General features: G+C 48.9%; 1 pseudogene; it reads right to left on the bottom strand.

Annotated features, from left to right (window-relative positions):
- Positions 1–7409: 7409 nt before the first annotated feature.
- LOC147081962 (uncharacterized) lies at positions 7410–8311 on the bottom strand (annotated as a pseudogene).
- Positions 8312–18572: the final 10261 nt, after the last annotated feature.

The following is an 18572-nucleotide window of genomic DNA, read 5'->3' as shown; positions in this document are numbered from 1 at the left end:
TGCCTTCAGGGATATGTGTATTCGATCAGGTGTTCCCCTGCACCTGCTGCCCTTGTCCTTCTAGGTAGAAGAGGTCGCGGGTTTGGGAGGTGCTGCCGAAGAAGCCTTGGCGAGTTGCTGCTGTACATCTTGTAGATGGTACACACTGCAGCCACGGTACGCCAGTGGTGGAGGGAGTGAATGTTTAAGGTGGTGGATGGGATGCCAATCAAGCGGGCTGCTTTGTCTTGGGTGGTGTCAAGCTTCTTGAGTGTTGTTGGAGCTGCACTCATCCAGACAAGTGGAGAGTATTCCATCACACTCCTGACGTGTGCCTTGTAGATGGTGGAAAGGCTTTGGGGAGTCAGGAGGTGAGACACTCGCCATGAATACCCAGCCTCTGACCTGCTCTTGTTGCCACAGTATTTATGTGGCTGGTCCAGTTAAGTTTCTGGTCAATGGTGACCCCCCAGGATGTTGATGGTGGGGGATTCAGCGATGGTAATGCCGTTGAATGTCAAGGGGCGGTAGTTAGACGCTTGCTTGTCGGTGATAGTCATTGCCTGGCACTTGTGTGGTGCGAATGTTACCTGCCACTTATCAGCCCAAGTGTTGTGTCTCAAGGGGTTTTATACCCTTATCTATATAACAATTAAGAAGGACTCCGGGGTGGAGAGTTTAGTTAACGGCCATTTTATTTACAATGTGCTTCTTCACTCTATGCACTACATTTCCCATAGTGCATTGCAAATCACCACTACGGTATCCCATGTGGGGCAATTCTAATACACATTCAAAATACACAACATATTTCCTCCCCCTTAAAATAGAATGTCCATAAAACAGAGTAACTGAAAATGACTATAACTTTGGAAGAGATGGTAGACTGCCTCTACATTCCGCTAACCCTCGGGATTATTCTGCCCCATGCACACAGGTTAGCACTAACTGTAACTAAGGCGCTCTGGAGGCTGCCTTTCTCTTTGGGGGTAACGCCTAGTCTCAGGAGCAGGCTCTGGCTGGCTCTCCCATGACCCTGCAGGCGTGGCTTCCTCCCTCGATGGCACAAGAGTGGATGGTGCCACCATCTCAGGGTCGGACGACCAGTCCCGGCTGGAGCCCCCAGCAGGTCCTTGATCCTATGTTTCTTGGGTAACCTGTGGCGACTGTCTTGGCAGTAACTGGTCTACATACCGTCTCCATGTTCGGTCGTCTCCGGTGCGGACTCGGTATGAAACGGGGCCCGTCTTTTGAATGACCGTAGCTGGGACCCACCACTCCGGGGTGGTGTAGTTATGCGCGAGGACTTTGCCCCCCACCACAAAGTGTCATTCCTTGGACCTCTGAGCTCGTCTGCTGACTTGATCAAGGCATGTCCATAGCTGCCTTCCCATGAGTAGGTAAGCAGGAGATGCTCCAGTCGTAGCATGAGGCGTGTTTTGGTATTTCAGCAAGAAAGCATTCAGGCGCTGCTTTAGAGGAGCATCACTTCTTGCAGCTTTCAACGCGCGTTTCAGCGTTCTGACAAATCTCTCCGCCAATCCATTCGTGGATGGATGATAAGGTGCAGAGAACATGTGCTGGATTCCATTGCTCTTGAGGAACTCCTCCATCTCCTGGGATGTGAACTGTGTTCCATTGTCGGTTACGATCTGCTCCGGCAGACCAAATCCCCCGAACATCTCTCTGAGTCTCGATGGTTTTCTCCGTAGTGGTAGTGGACATTACTGCAACCTCTGGCCATTTGGAATGGGAGTCCACCGCGACCAGGAACATCGTTCCTTCCACTGGTCCCGCGAAGTCCAAATGGATCCGTTGCCATGGTGTCGCTGGCCATTCCCATGGATGCAGTGGCGCTGCTCTTGGCGTATCCCTGGTTGTCTCGCATGATGGGCATGATTTCGCTTCAACTTCAATTTCATGATCCAGACCGGGCCACCAGAAGTAGCTTCGTGCCAGCTCCTTCATCCGGACAATACCACAATGTCCTGAGTGCAGCTCGTTGAGGACATGTTTCCGCAGCTTTGGTGGTATGATCACTCGCATGCCCCAAAGGAGGCATCCTGATGTGACAGACAACTCCTTCCCTCTTGACAGGTAAGGTAGGAGCTTAGGTGGTGCTTCTGACACCCGTGATCACTGGGCCCCAACTCCACTAGGTGTATCGAGGAGGCTCAAGCACATGGGGTGGTCCCGTCCGAACTGACCCCCGTTCAGACGGAATTCCTCATCAGCGCATGGCCCCAAAACCCCTCTCGGGAACCGGCGCCTCTCAACTTGAGCCATCTCAGGGAAATGCCCTCCGTGATGTTTAGTTCTGCGCGGAGGGGTTTCCTGTACGGGCTGCTCCTGCACACTCTCCACTTTGTCATCTTCGCCTGCTGTCCGGACACGCCTTGGCATGCCATCTTGCCGTCCAGCAGAGGCAGAGGTCCCCAATGGAGGGCTCTCTGTGCGGGAGTCCTCCCTTCATCTATTGGGGACTTGGCCTGGAGGGTGTTGCATGGAGCAGTCCCGTGCAATAAGATTTTGGATAAGTTCACGGACTCCCAGGCCGATTGCTATTTCTGCGGCCTGGAGGAGTCCGTGTTCCATATTTATGTGGAATGTGAGAGGTTGCAGCCCCTCTTTCACTATTTGAAGGGGCTGCTCCTCAATTTTTGGCTGCACTTCAGTCCCACGCTCCTGATCTTTGGTCACCCGGTGCGGAGAGGAGCGGGCGGGTCGGAGGACCTCCTCGTGGGACTGCTCCTGGGCCTGGCCAAAATGGCCATTAACAGGTCCAGGCAGCAGGTGGTCGAGGGGGTCGTTCGGCCCGATTGCCTGCCTCTCTTCCGCGGCCATGTTCATGCCCAGGTGGCCCTGGAGATGGAGCACGCGGTGTCTGCCGGCACACTTGAGACCTTCCGAGACCGGTGGGTGCCGCGAGGACTGGAGTGCATTGTCACCCCGGCTGGGGTGAATTTAATTTAATTTGATAAGTTTCAAAAATGAATTTAAGTTTTTAAGTTTCATTACAGTCCACTTGTTCGGCCGGGAGAGCGAGAGGCTCCGCTCGGCGATGCAGAGAGCCCTGCAGATGGAGAAGAATGTCAACCAGAGTCTGCTGGATCTGCACAAACCCTCCACTGGGAGCGCCGACCCTCATCTGTGTGAATTCCTGGAGACCCGTTATCCAGATGAACAAGTGAAGATGACCAAGAAGCTTGTAGAGACTGGGACCCCTGCCTTGTAGGCATGAGGGCTTGTGACTTTGTACAAAGAGCTGAGACCTGAGCTCTGTAAATGTCACTCACTGTCAATAAAATGTTCAATCTTACATTAAATAATGTTATTTAAAAAAAAATTTTTAAGACAAATTTCCTCCAGTTTCACAGACAGCCTTTGTCACTGCAATAATTTCTTAAATGTTTAATCATTAAATCAAAAGCATCAAAAAGGAAGAGAGTAGCAAAAGTAAAGAAAGATTTACATTTCTATAGTGCCATTCACGACCACTGGACGTCTCAAAGCACTTTACTTTTTGAAGTGTAGTCACTGTTGTAATGTGGGAAGTGCAGCAGCCAATTTTCACTCAGCAAGCTCCCACAAACAGCAATGTGATAATGACCAGATAATCGGTTTTGTTACGTTGGTTGAGGGATAAATATTGGCCAGGACAACGGGGATAACTCCCCTGCTCTTCTTCAAAATACTGCCATGGGATCTTTTACATCCACCCGAGAGAGCAGACAGGGCCTTGGTTTAACGTCTCATCCAAAAGACGGCCCCTCCGACAGTGCCGCACTCCCTCAGCACTGCACTGGAGTGTCAGCCTAGCTTTATGTGCTCGAGTCTCTGGAGTGGGACTTGAACCCACCACCCTTTGACCCAGAGGCGAGTGAGCTGCCCACTGAGTCACAGCTGACAACATTGGTCCCTTAGAGGTAGAGACAGGAGAAATTATTATGGGGAATAAGGAAATGGCAGAAACGATAAAACAAATATTTTGTATCTCTTCACAGTAGAAGACACAAAAGCAAACCAAAGATGGTGGGGAACCGAGGGTTTAATGAGGGTGAGGAACTTAATGTAAAGTACTAGAGAAACTAATGGGACTAAAACCGACAAATCCCCTGGACCTGACGGCCTACATCCTAGGGTTCTAAAAGAGGTGGCTGAAGAGACAGTGGATGCATTGGTTTTGATCTTCCAAGATTCCCGAGATTCTAGAACGGTCCCAGCGGATTGGAAGGTCGCAAATGTAACACCGCTATTCAAGAAAGGAGGGAGAGAAAAAACAGGGAACGACAGGCCAGTTAGCCTGACATCAGTCGTTGGGAAAATGCTGGAATCCATTGTTACGGAAGTTGTATCAGGGCACTTAGAAAATCATAACATGGTTAGGCTGAGTAAACATGGTTTTATGAAAAGGAAATCGTGTTTGACAAATTTATTAGAGTTATCTGAGGATGTAACTAGCAGGGTAGATAAAGGGGAACCAGTGGATGTAGTATATTTGGATTTCCAAAGGGCATTCAACAAGGTGCCACATAAAAGATTATTACACAAGGTTAGGGCTGACGGGGTTGGGGGTAATATAGTAACATGGATAGACGATTGGTTAACAGGCAGAAAACAAAGAGTAGGGATAAATGGATCTTTTTCAGGTTGGCAGGCTGTAACTAGTGGGGTGCCGCAGGGATCAGTGTTGGGGCCTCAGCTATTTACAATCTATATTAATGACCTAGATGAAGGGACCGAGTGTCATGTATCCAAGTTTGCTGATGATACAAAGCTTGGTGGGACAGTAAGCTGTGAGGAGAACACAGAGAGTCTGTAAAGGGATATAGATAGACTAAGTGAGTGGGCAGTAAGGTGGCAGATGGAGTATAATGTAGGGAAATGTGAGGTTATTCACTTTGGTAGGAAGAATAGAAAAACAGAATTTTTTTAAATGGTGAGAAACTTTCAAATGTTGGTGTTCAGAGAGATTTGGGTGTCCTCGTGCAAGAAACACAGAAAACTAGCCTGCAGGTACAGCAAGCAATAAGGAAGGCAAATGGCATGTTGGCCTTTATTGCAAAGGGGTTGGAGTATAAGAGTAAGGAAGTCTTGCTACAATTGTACAGGGCCTTGGTGAGACCACACCTGGAGTACTGTGCACAGTTTTGGTCTCCTTATCTAAGGAAGGATATACTTGCCTTGGAGACGGTGCAACGAAGGTTCACTAGATTGATTCCTGGGAGGAGAGGGCTGTCCTATGATGAGAGATTGTGTAGAATGGGCCGATACTCTCTGGAGTTTAGAAGAATGAGAGGTGATCTTATTGAAACATACAAGATTCTGAAGGGGATTGACAAGGTAGATGCTGAGAGGTTGTTTCCCCTGCCTGGAGTGTCTAGAACTAGGGGGCATAGTCTCAGGATAAGGGGTTGGCCATTTAAGGCCCAGATGAGGAGGAATTTCTTCACTCAGAGGGTTGTGAATCTTTGGAATTCTCTGCCCCAGATGGCTGTGAATGCTGAGTCTTTGAGTATATTCAAGGCTGAGATCGATAGATTGTTGGACTCTAGGGGAATCGAGGGATATGGAGATCGGGCGGGAATGTGGAGTTGAGGTCGATGATCAGCCATGATCTTATTGAATGGTGGAGCAGGCTCGAGGGGCCGTATGGCCCATTCCTGCTCCTATTTCTTATGTTCTTATGGACTTTCAAAAGGCATTTGATAAAGTACCACACAAGAGACCTACTCGGAAAAGAGAAGCACATGGTATTAAAGGGCTGATGGTAATTTGGGTATATAATTGGCTGAGGGATAGGAGACAGTGAGCAGTGCTGAGGGATGTTTTTCTGACTGGAGGGAAGTAAGCAGTGGGTTCCCCCAGGGGTCGGGATTAGGACCATTGCTTTTCTTGTTATATATAACTGACCTGGACTTGGGTATAGGTGTAGAAGTTTGAAGTTTGCAGATGATACAAAACTTGGCAACGTAGTAAATAGTGAGCATAGTAGTAGCAGACTTCAGAAGGACAGAGACAGACTGTGAAATGAGCAGACACAAGGCAGATGAAATTAAATGAGGATAAGTGTGAAGTGATGCACTTTGGGAGAAACAACAGGGAGAGGCCGTATAATCTAAATGGGACTAGTTTGAGGGGGTGCAAGAGCAGAGGGACCTGGGGGTCCATATTCACAAATCTTTGAAATTGCCACGGCAAGTTGGTGAGGTGGTTCAGAAAGTGTATGGGATATTGGCTTTGCAAACAGGGCCATTGAAAACAAAAACAAGGAAGTCACACTAAACCTTTACAAATCACTAGTGAGAAACATAGGACAGGAGGAGGCCATTCAGCCCCTCGAGCCTGTTCTGCCATTCAATGAGATCATGGCTGATCTGCGATCTAACTCCATACACCCGCCTTTGGCCCATATCCCTTAATACCTTTGGGTAACAAAAACCTATCAATCTCAGATTTAAAATTAACGATTGATCTAGCATCAATTGCTGTTTGTGGAAGAGAGTTCCAAAGTTCTACCACCCTTTGTGTGTAGAAGTGTTTCCTAATTTCACTCCTGAAAGGTCTGGCTCTAATTTTTAGACTATGCCCCCTAGTCCTAGACTGCCCAACCAGCGGAAACAGTTTCTCTCTATCTACCCTATCTGTTCCCCTTAATATCCTGAAAACTTCGATCAGACAACCCCTTAACCTTCTAAATTCTAGGGACTACAACCCTAATTTGTGTAATCCCTCCTCGTAACTTAACCCTTGAAGTCCGGGTATCATTCTGGTAAACCTACGCTGCACTCCCTCCAAGGCCAATATATCCTTCCTAAGGTGTGGTGCCCAGAACTGCTCACAGTGCTCCAGGTGTGGTCTAACCAGGGTTTTGTGCAGCTGCAGGGTTTTGGCCTCAGCTGGAGTCTTGTGTATCGTTCTGGGCACCACACTTTAGGAAGGATGTCAAGGCCTTGGAGAGGGTACAGAGGAGGTTGACCAGGATGGTACCAGGGATGAGGGACTTCAGTTATGTGGAGAGATTGGAGAAGCTGGGATTGTTCCCCTTAGAGCAGAGAAGGTTAAGAGGAGACCTAATAGAGGTATTCAAAATGATGAGGGGTTTTGATCGAGCAAGTAGGGAGATACTGTTCACTCTGGCAAGTGGGTCGGTAACCAGAGGTCTCAGATTTAAAATAGTTGCTAAAAGAACTAGAGGGGAAATTAGGAGAATTGTTTTCACACAGAGGGTTGTTAAGATCTGGAACGCACCATCTGAAAGGATGCTGGAATCAGGTTCCACAGGAACTTTCAAACGGTAATTGGACATGTACTTGAAGAGGACTAGTTTGCAGAATTCTGGGGATAAAGCTGGGTGTGGGACTAAATTGGACAGCTCTTTCAAAGAGCCGGCACAGACACGATGGGCCGAATCACCTCCTTCTGTGCTGTTAGATTCTATGATCAGTGTGAAGACGCTGGTGTCTTTTAAGGCTCTTAGAACTTTTAAAGCTCTTCCCACAGTCAGAACATTTGACGGCTCTCTCGTCAGTGTGAACAAGCTGGTGTGCCAGCAGGTTGGAGGACCGAGTGAACCCCTTCCCACACACAGTGCAGGTGAATGGTCTCTCCCCAGTGTGAAATCGTTGGTGTCCATTCAGCTCCCGGGAGCTTTTAAAGCTTTTCCTACAGTCAGAACATTTAAAGGGTCTCTCATCAGTGTGAACTCGCTGATGTGCCAGCAGGTTGGAAGACCGAGTGACTCCCTTCCCACAGACAGAGCAGGTGAACGGTCTCTCCCCAGTGTGAACTCGCTGGTGTCCCTTCAGCTCCCCAGGGCTTTTAAAGCTCATCCCACAGTGGGAACATTTAAATGGTCTCTTATCAGTGTGAGCAAGCTGGTGTCTCAGCAGGGTGGATGAACCAGTGAATCCCTTCCCACACATGGAGCAGGTGAATGGTCTCTCCCCAGTGTGAACTCTCTGGATTATCTGGAGCTTGGATGACTCTGCAAATCCCTTCCCACACACGGAGCAGGAGAACGGTTTCTCCCCAGTGGGAACTCGCTGGTGTGTATGGAGGCTGGATGACTGAGTGAATCCCTTCCCACATTCAATACACATGAATGGCCTCTCCCCAGTGTGAACTCACTGGTGTATCTGGAGTTTGGATAACTCTGCGAGTCCCTTCCCACACACGGAGCAGGTGAACGGCCTCTCCCCGGTGTGAGTGCGTCGATGAGATTCCAGATGGGATGGGCAATCGAATCTCTTCCCACAGTCCCCTCATTTCCACTGTTTCTCCGTGTTGCGGGTGTCCTTGCATTTCTCCAGGTTGGACGATCGGTTGACGCCTCGTCCACACACACAACACGTGTATGGTTTCTCCTCGCTGTGAATGGTGTGATTTTTTTCAGGCTGTGTAACTGGTTAAACCTCTTTCCACAGTCAGTGCACTGGAACACTCTCACTCGGGTGTGTATTTTCCAGTCACACGGATGTTTGAAATCTTTTCCCACAGACAGAACAGACAAACATTTGTCCTTCCATATTCAAAGGTCAATGATATTCAGGTCCTGATGAATGGAGTGACTCTGTCAGATCTTGATGTGATGTTTCGTTTGAGTTCCCCGTCTGTAAATCCTGCCCTTCTCACACCCTGTAAAAGGAGTTTACAAAAGCCATCACTGTAAATACAGGATAGAAATTCAGAACAGGCAATTCTAGTTTCTGTGGAACATTTTTTCCTCTCTTGTTTCCCCAAAGCTGTAAATCCCCATCCCACACACTCTCCCTCCCCACTGTGCTGAAATCCAAACCCATCGCACCATCTCCAACATTTCTTTCCTCCACTCCCAGTTTTCCCCCTCCCTCTACTCTGATTGGGTTCAGTTCTACACCCGCTGTGTGCAGAGTGAGAATAAAATCAATGAGTCAATGATTGTCTCTCCTGGTCACGGGGACCCTGAAGCCCCACCCACTCTTTGTTTCTGTACCAAGATGGCCGCGTATGCGCTGTGCTGCAGGTGGAACCGGTCAGTCTTTCCTCCACCAAGATGGCAGTGCGTAACCCAGGCCTGTCCCCGAGAAAAAGCCTCACAGCTGCCGTCCGGTGGAACATAGACCGGGCCACTGGATCTCATTCGGGCCTGAGGCCGTTCTCCAACTTTATAAACCCTGCGGCGTGGCCTACCCGCAGTTTATTAATCTCCCGACCCCGCTCCTGCCGACCAGCTGCTCCGCCCGGTGACCGCGCGGGGCTTTCTTTGTAAAGTTGGTGAGGGACACGACCCGGGCCCACGGCCTGATTGACAGGAGCTTCCGACCAATAGGGAGCGAGCGGGGCGGGGCTGGAGGAGCGAGCCGGCGGCGGGTCCTCCAACCAATCAGGGAGCCTGAGGGGCGGGACTTGTGCCGGCTGATTGTCTGATCTGCAGGGCAGTGAGTTTCTCCAGTCCCTTGTTCAGGGCCCGGGGCCAGGGGAGGCTGTGGGCCTTTATTCCCCTCATTGGACACAAGGCTCTTTGGCTCACAACACACGGGCTCAGATTGCAATACAGACTTTTTAAATTTATGAATAAAAGCAGATAAACCTCGTGCTCCTGTGGCACAAACTTTTTAATATTTGGGAGTAAAAGTACAAGTTTTTTTCCCTCGGGAATTTATTAGTTTCAGGAAACAACAACAACCACTTGTATTTATAAAGCGCCTTTAATGTAGTAAAACGTCCCAAGGCTGTTCACAGGAGCATTATAAAACAAAATTTGACACCAAGCCACATAAAGCGATATTCGGGCAGATGACCAAAAGCTTGGTAAAAGAAGTAGGTTTTAAGGAGCATCTTAAAGAAGGAGAGAGAGGTAGAGAGATGGAGAGGTTTAGGGAAGGAATTCCAGAGCTTAGGACCCAGGCAGCTGAAGGCACGGCTGCCAATGGTGGAGCGATTAAATCAGGGATGCTCAAGAGACCGGAAATGGAGGAGCGCAGATAACTCGGGGGGTGTGGGGCTGAAAGAAATAGGGAGGGGCGAGGCCATGGAGGGATTCACTCCACACGGCCTGACCTTGGTCATCTTGTCGATCTTACATACTGTTTATGGATAACAAGCTGGTTACAGAACAGAAAACCGAGAGTAGGGGTTGGGAGTAGCTACTCAGACTGGCAAAAGGTGGGAAGTGGTGTTCCACAGGAATTGGTGGTGGGACCACTGTGGTTCATAAATGATTTGGACTCGGGAATCAGAAGTACAATTAATACTGAGGAAGACAAAACGCAAGAAGACATTAATAAATTGCAGAATGGGTGTGTAATTGGCAAATGAATTTCACTATAGATCATTGTGAGGTGGTGTGTTAATGAATGTCACTATAGATCAGTGTGAGGTGGTGTGCTAATGAATTTAACTATAGATCAGTGTGAGGTGGTGTGCTAATGAATTTAACTATAGATCAGTGTGAGGTGGTGTGTTAATGAATTTCACTATAGATCAGTGTGAGGTGGTGTGATAATTAATTTCACTGTAGATCAGTGTGAAGGGGTGCGTTAATGAATGTCACTATAGATCAGTGTGAGGTGGTGTGCTAATGAATTTAACTATAGATCAGTGTGAGGTGGTGTGTTAATGAATTTCACTATAGATCAGTGTGAGGTGGTGTGATAATTAATTTCACTGTAGATCAGTGTGAGGTGGTGTGTTAATGAATTTCACTGTAGATCAGTGTGAGGGGGTGTGTTAATGAATTTCACTATAGATCAGTGTGAGGTGGTGTGTTAATGAATGTCACTATAGGTGAGTGTGAGGTGGTGTGTTAATGAATGTCACTGTAGATCAGTGTGAGGGGGTGTGTTAATGAATTTCACTATAGATCAGTGTGAGGCGGTGTGTTAATGAATTTCACTAAAGATCATTGTGAGGAGGTGTGCTAATGAATTTAACTATAGATCAGTGTGAGGTGGTGTGTTAATGAATTTCACTATAGATCAGTGTGAGGTGGTGTGATAATTAATTTCACTGTAGGTCAGTGTGAAGGGGTGCGTTAATGAATGTCACTATAGATCAGTGTGAGGTGGTGTGCTAATGAATTTAACTATAGATCAGTGTGAGGTGGTGTGTTAATGAATTTCACTATAGATCAGTGTGAGGTGGTGTGATAATTAATTTCACTGTAGATCAGTGTGAGGGGGTGTGTTAATGAATTTCACTGTAGATCAGTGTGAGGGGGTGTGTTAATGAATTTCACTATAGATCAGTGTGAGGTGGTGTGTTAATGAAATTCACTGTAGATCAGTGTGAGGGGGTGTGTTAATGAATTTCACTATAGATCAGTGTGAGGTGGTGTGTTAATGAATTTCACTGTAGATCAGTGTGAGGGGGTGTGTTAATGAATTTCAGTATAGATCAGTGTGAGGTGGTGTGTTAATGAATGTCACTATAGATCAGTGTGAGGGGGGTGTTAATGAATTTCACTATAGATCAGTGTGAGGTGGTGTGTTAATGAATTTCACTATAGATCAGTGTGAAGTGGTGTGTTTTGGTGGGAAGAATAAGGAGGCCACTCACTACTTGGACGAGGGGGTGAAATTGGGTTGCTTTGTGCCTCCCGTGATATTCAGCGGGAGGTTAGCGGCGGAGGTAGTCGGTATCACTGCCGGCAATGACGTCATCGCCACGCGCAGCACCCCGGCTGCAACCTTGGGTTGTGACCCCTGACCTATCGCCGGACAATATGTCCGACAGGGTCAGGGGTCGTTCCTGCAGCCGCGGCGGCATCACTTAAAGGGCAGGTGTCGGGCGGCAACTTTTTATTTTGGCCTTGTCCCAGCACCTGCCTCCTTCCCCTTTCTTCTTCGGGGTGTCAGCTGCAATCGCTCAGCCCCGCGCTCCTCTTGATCCGACACCCCACTCACCAGTGGTCCAGCAGGGCCCCGGTGTGCGCAGTGCTAGGCCCCTCCCCTTTAATCAGGGAGGGAGGTCTGCTATGACGCGGTGCTATGTGCCGACGGGCATGGCACTGTTACACGAAGAGCTGGGAAATTCATTGGTAGCGCTCCAAGAGGGAGGGGAGCGCTTCCAGTAGCACCCTGCCTCCTGCTAGGGGTGCTACCACTGAATTTAAAGCGCAGGGGCGCTAACTTTTTCAGGGGGCTAAAATTAGCCCCGGTGACGTTAGCGACCCAAAGGGGGTGCCACCGAATTTCCCCTTAAGAGGAGGAGCAGAGGGATCCAGGGATACAGATACACAAATAGTGACAACACAGGTTAATAAGGCCATTAAAAAAAAGCACTGGGTACATTCCTAAAGGAGCCTTCTGTTCCATGCGTAGAAGCTCTGAACCATGGCAGAGAGCGGCTGGGACACGTTTCTCACATGCCTCGAGATTAACCCGCACGACAACTTTGCTGTCAGTGAAGAGAGGCAAGAAAGACCAAAGTGCCGTTTGCCCCTCTCAGTGTGGCCCTGAAGGACTGTGTCCAGGCTGGAGTTCTGTTCCCGCCGTACGATCCTCCGCCAGATTGTCCTTTCTGAGCTCCAGCCAGGTGAGGATAAACACTCAGGTGGGAAAGAAGAAAATCTACAATAATGTGTTTGAAACAAAGCTGATTTATTTGACATCTATCCAGAATATTAAACTCCAGCCCAGTTATTGGGGTTATTAACATCAGCAGAAACAAACCCCAACTGTCAGAATGAACATGGTTCAGTCCTGGATGTGATTAACAGCAGCAATAACAACAGAATCCAACCCCTGCAGTCACTTGTGAACTCGCTGGTGTCTCAGCAGGTTGGATGAGTGATTGAATCCCTCCCCACACACGCGGAGCAGATGAACGGCCTCTCCCCAGTGTGAACTCGCTGGTGCCTCAGCAGGGTGGATAATTGAGTGAATCTCTTCCCACACTCAGGACAGGTGAACGGTCTCTCCCCAGTGTGAGTGCGCTGGTGTATAGTGAGCTGAGATGATTGCCTGAACCCAGTCCCGCAGTGCGAGCACCTGAACAGCCTCTCGTCAGTGTGAACTCGCTGGTGTCTCAGCAGGTCGGGTGACTGAGTGAATCCCTTCCCACACACGGAGCAGGTGGACGGCGCCTCCCCAGCGTGAGTGCGCTGGGGTACAGTGAGCTCAGATGATCGCCTGAACCCAGTCCCGCAGTGAGAGCACCTGAACGGTCTCTCCCCAGTGTGAACACGTTGATGGTACGTCAGATCCCAGGAACTTTTATAGCACTTCCCACAGTCCGAACATTTAAATGGTCTCTCCTCAGTGTGAACTCGCTGGTGATTCAGCAGGTTGGATGACTCAGTGAATCCCTTCCCACACACGGAGCAGGTGAATGGCCTCTCCCCTGTGTGAACTCGCTGGTGTCTCAGCAGGGTGGATGAATCAGTGAATCCCTTCCCACACTCAGAGCAGGTGAACGGCCTCTCCCCGGTGTGAATGCGCTTGTGTCTCGATAGGCCAGAGGGTTGGCTGAAGCTTCATCCACACACAGAACACGTGTACGGTTCCTCCCCGCTGTGAACGGTGCTTTTTGCTTCCATGTTCAGAGGCCGGTGATATTCAGATCCGATGAGTCGAGTGACTCTATCAGATCTTGAAGTGATGTTTGGTTTGAGTTTCCTGTCTGTAAATCCTCCCCTTCCAGTGCCCTGTAAAATTAATTTAAAACAGGAAGCGTGAGAGAGAACCCACAAGAAAACAAAGGCAGGTTGTGAAATTGAGCTCAATGAATCTGGTCATTTGTGGGGCCGGCACTAGAAAAAAGTGACCATGTAAGCTGCCGAATTGTCATAAAAACCCAACTGGTTCACTGATGTCCTTCAGGGAAGGGAATCCGCCACCTGGTCTGGGCCTACACACGATTCTGACCTCTATGGGAGGAGAGAGAGAGGTGGGAGTGGGAGGGGGAGGGGGCGAAGGAGAGGAACTTTATACATCTGCAACTCGACCAGAACTTTGATAGAACATCCAAAACCCACAACCTCCACCACCTAGAAGGACAAGGGCAGAAGGTGCATGGGAGCACCATCACCTCCAAGCTCCCCTCCAAGTCACACACCATCCTGACTCAGATATATTCATCGTTGCTGGGTCAAAATCCTGGAACTCCTTAACTAACAACATTGTGGGAGCACCTTCACCACATGGACTGCAGGAGTTCAAGAAGGTGACTCACCACCCCCTTCTCAATGGGCAACTGGGGATTGGCCATATATGGTGCTCTTGCTAGCGATGCCCACATCCCAAGAATGAATTAAAACAAATCTGAATATGTAAACTGGATTAAAAGCCTCTACAGAAATATTTGTTCCTAAAACACTACTCTTTTATATTGTACGGACAGTGTCTGATTAACAACCTAATCTCCCCCAGAATCCACCTCCCTTGACAGTCTCACATTGGAAATTGTTGGGTCCTCCTGGGCTCAGAAGTACTGGGGGTTAAACCCATCAGCTTCTCTGCATTCTCCACTCTAGCTCAAACTGAAACATAGAAATATAGAAACATAGAAGATAGGAGCAGGAGTAGGCCATTTGGCCCCTCGAGCCTGCTCCGCTATTCAATGCGATCATGACTGATCATCCAAGTTCAGTAACCGGTACCTGCTTTCTCCCCATATCCCTTGATCCCTTTAGTCTTAAGAAATATATCCAACTCCTTCTTGAATATATTTAATGTATTGGCCTCTACTGCCTTCTGTGGTAGAGAATTCCACAGGTTCACCACTCTCTGGGTGAAGAAATTCCTCCTAATTTCTGTCCTAAATGGCCTACCCCTTATCCTTCGACTGTGACCCCTGGTTCTGGACTCCCCGACCATCGGGAACATCCTTCCTGCATCTAGTCTGTCCAGTCCTGTCAGAATTTTATAAGTTTCAATGAGATCCCTTCTCATTCTTCTAAACTCCAGCGAGTACAAGCCCAATCATCCCAATGTCTCCTCATACGTCATTCCTGCCATCCCAGGTATCAGCCTGGTGAATCTTCGCTGCACTCCCTCCACGGCAAGAACATCCTTCCTCAGATAAGGCGACCAAAACTGCACACAATACTCAAGATGTGGTCTCACCAAGGCCCTGTACAACTGCAGCAAGACATCCTTGTTCCTGTACTCAAACCCTCTCGCTATGAAGGCCAACATACCATTTGTCTTCTTAACCGCCTACTGCACCTGCATGCTTACCTTCAGCGACTGGTGCACAAGGACACCCAGGTTTCGTTGCACTTCCCCTTCTCCCAATCTATTGCCATTCAGATAATAATCTGCCTTCCTGTTTTGGCCACCAAAGTGGATAACCTCACATTTATCCACGTTATATTGCATCTGCCATGCTTCTGCCCAATCACCCAACCTGTCCAAATCATCCTGTAGTTTCTCGGCATCCTCCTCACAGCACACACGCCCACCCAGCTTTGTGTCATCTGCAAATTTGGAGATATTACATCTAGTTCCCTTGTCTAGATCATTAATATATATTGTGAATAGCTGGGGTCCAAGGACCGATCCCTGCGGTACCCCACTAGTCACTGCCTGCCACTCGGAAAAAGACCCGTTTATTCCAACTCTTTGCTTTCTGTCTGCCAACCAGTTCTCTATCCAAGTCAATACCTTGCCCCCAATCCCATGTGCCTTAACTTTACACGCTAATCTCTTATGCGGGACCTTATCGAAAGCCTTCTGAAAGTCCAAATACACAACATCCACTGGTTCTCCCTTATCTATTTTCCCAGTTACATCCTCAACAATGAAGCAACAAAAAGACCTACACAGGTGGCCAGGGACCTACCTTCCGTCAGCCTGAAATAAAACTCTTCCCGACAGCCGCTGACTAATGGCGGCCGCAGCACCCACAATCCCCCGTGCCCCAGAAAGCGCTCTATCCAATGCGCTGATTTCCCCGCTGAGAGTGCGCATGCTCCCCGGGGCCGCGGGCCATTCTGGGAGCCTGGCTCCTGTCCTTTTCCCGATTCGGACTCGGTGGAACCGGCTGAAGAAACTGGGAAGCGGCGGCTCGGATGGGGGAGGCGCTGCACCCTGGGTTTCCTGGTGCCGGGGCTCTGGCCACATGTCCACCGGGCCCAGCCGCTCTGATTCTGATTGAGTTTTTTGATGAGGTAACAGAGAGGGTTGATGAGGGCAATGCGGTTAACGTGGTGCACATGGATTTCCCAATGGCATTCGACAAGTGACACATAATAGGCTTGCCAGCAAAGTTGAAGCCCATGGAATAATAGGGACAGTGGCAGCATGGATACAAAATTGGCAAAGTGACAGGAAACAGAGAGTAGTGGTGAATGGTTGTTTTTCGGACTGGAGGAAGGTATACAGTGGTGTTCCCCAGGGATCGGTACCAGGACCACTGCTTTACTTGATATATATTAATGACTTAGACTTGGGTGTACAGCGCACAATTTCAAAATTTGCAGATGACAGAAAACTTGGAAGTAAATTGAACAGTGAGGAGGAGAGTGATAGACTTCAAGAAGATATAGACAGGCTGGTGGAATGGGCGGACACGTGGGAGATGAAATTTAACGCAGAAAAGTGCGGAGTGATATATTTTGGTAGAAAGAATGAGGAGAGGCAATATAAACTAAAGGGTACAATTCTAAAGTGTGTGCATGAACAGAGAGACCTGGGGGGTATGTGTGCACAAATCGTTGAAGGTGGCAGGGCAGGTTGAGAAAGTGGTTAAAAAAGCTTATGGGATCCTGGGCTTTATAAATAGAGGCATAGAGTCCAAAAGCAAGGAGGTGATGATGAACCTTTATAAAACACTGGTTCAGCCTCAACTGGTGAATTGTGTCCAATTCTGGGCTCCGCACTTTATGAAGGATGTGAAGGCCTTAGAGATGGTGCAGAAAAGATTTACAACAATGGTTCCAGGGATGAGGGACTTCAGTTATGTGGATAGACTCGAGAAGCTGGGGTGGTTCTCCTTACAGCAGAGAAGGTAGAGAGGAGATTTGATAGAGGTGTTCAAAATCAAGATGGGTCTGGACAGAGTGGAAACTGTTCCCATTGGCGAAAGGGTCGAGAACCAGAGGACACAGAATTAAGGTGATTGGCAGAAGAACCAAAGGCGACATGAGGAAAAACTTTTTTATGCAGCGAGTGGTTAGGATCTGGAATGCACTGCCTGAAAGGGTGGTGGAGGCAGACTCAATCACCGCTTTCAAAAGGGAATTGGATAAGTACCTGAATGAAAAAGAATTGCAGGGTTACGGGGAAAGGGCGGGGAGTGGGACTAGCTGAAGTGGTCTTGCAGAGAGCCGGCACAGGCTCGATGGGCTGAATGGCCTCCTTCTGTGTTGTAACCATTTTATGATTCTATAAAATATTAGAAAGTTTGATCCACAGAAGCACGAGGTTTAACTGCTTTTATTGATGAATTTAAAAAGTCTCCATTAAAACCTGAGCCAGTGTGTTGTGAGCCAAAGGGCCTTGTGTCCAATGAGGGGAATAAAGGCCCACAGCCTCCCCGGGCCCCCGGCCCTGAACAAGGGACTGGAGAAACTCGCTGCCCTGTGGATCAGACAATCAGCCGGCGCTAGTCCCGCCCCTCGGGCTCCCCGATTGGTTGGAGGACCCGCCGCCGGCTCGCTCCTCCAGCCCCACCCCGCTTGCTCCCTATTGCTCGGAAGCTCCCGTCAATCAGGCCCTGGGCTGGGTCACGTGTCCCCGAGGAGATCACGTGCTCCGTCCAACTGATGCTGCTTGGTCCGGGGCCTCGCGGACTCTCAGGTTTTTCTATTTCTCTTTATTCTCTCCCGATCCACCCCTCCCCCTCCACCCCGCGCGATTCTCCACCCAATCGGAGCGGAGAAAACTCACTTTGCGTCACCGATCACGACTCTGGACCTGACACCAAGGCCTTTCCTCGGAATGGCCTGCGCCGACTCCGTCCGGCAGGATCCGAGTGCGCAGCCGTAGCTCTGTGTGGGGGAGGGGGGTTGGTCTCCACTGGGCACGCGCGGTTGTTGCCCTTGGTGACCGGGAGGGGTCGCTGTGCCGGACTCGGCCCAAACCGCCGCTCCCTGTGCGCATGCGCGGACTATCGTCTGTCAATCAACCATCAGCCAGAAGAGGTCGCTGGTGAGACCAGTGAAGAAAGAAAGACTTGCATTTCTATAGCGCCTTTCACCACCACCGGACGACCCAAAGTGCTTTACAGCCAATGAAGTACTTTTGAAGTGTAGCCACTGTTGTAATGTAGGAAATGCGGCAGTCAAATAGCGCACAGCAAGCTCCCACAAACAGCAATGTGATAATGACCAGGATAATCTATCTTTTTGTTAACTCTGTTTCTCTCTCTACGGATGTTGCCTGGCCTGCTGAGTGTTTCCAGCATTTCCTGTTGTTAGTTCAGATTTCCAGCATCCGCAGTATTTTGCTATTATCCTTTTGTTACATTGATTGAGGGATGAACATTGGCTAGGACACCGGCGATATTTCCCCTGCTCTTTCCCACATTACAACAGTGACTACACCTCAAAAGTACTTCATTGGCTGTAAAGCACTTCAAGACGTCTGCTGGTCATGAAAGCACGATATAAATGCAAGTCTTTCTTTCCCAAAATAGTCATAGAGTCATAGAGTCATACAGCACGGATA

Source organism: Somniosus microcephalus, unplaced genomic scaffold (genome assembly GCF_052327205.1).
Source record: "Somniosus microcephalus isolate GS21.2 unplaced genomic scaffold, FLI_Smic_1.0 scaffold265, whole genome shotgun sequence".
Lineage (NCBI taxonomy): Eukaryota > Metazoa > Chordata > Chondrichthyes > Squaliformes > Somniosidae > Somniosus > Somniosus microcephalus.
The sequence above is the reverse complement of the archived record's forward strand: the minus strand, read 5'-3'. Positions and strand labels throughout refer to the sequence as shown.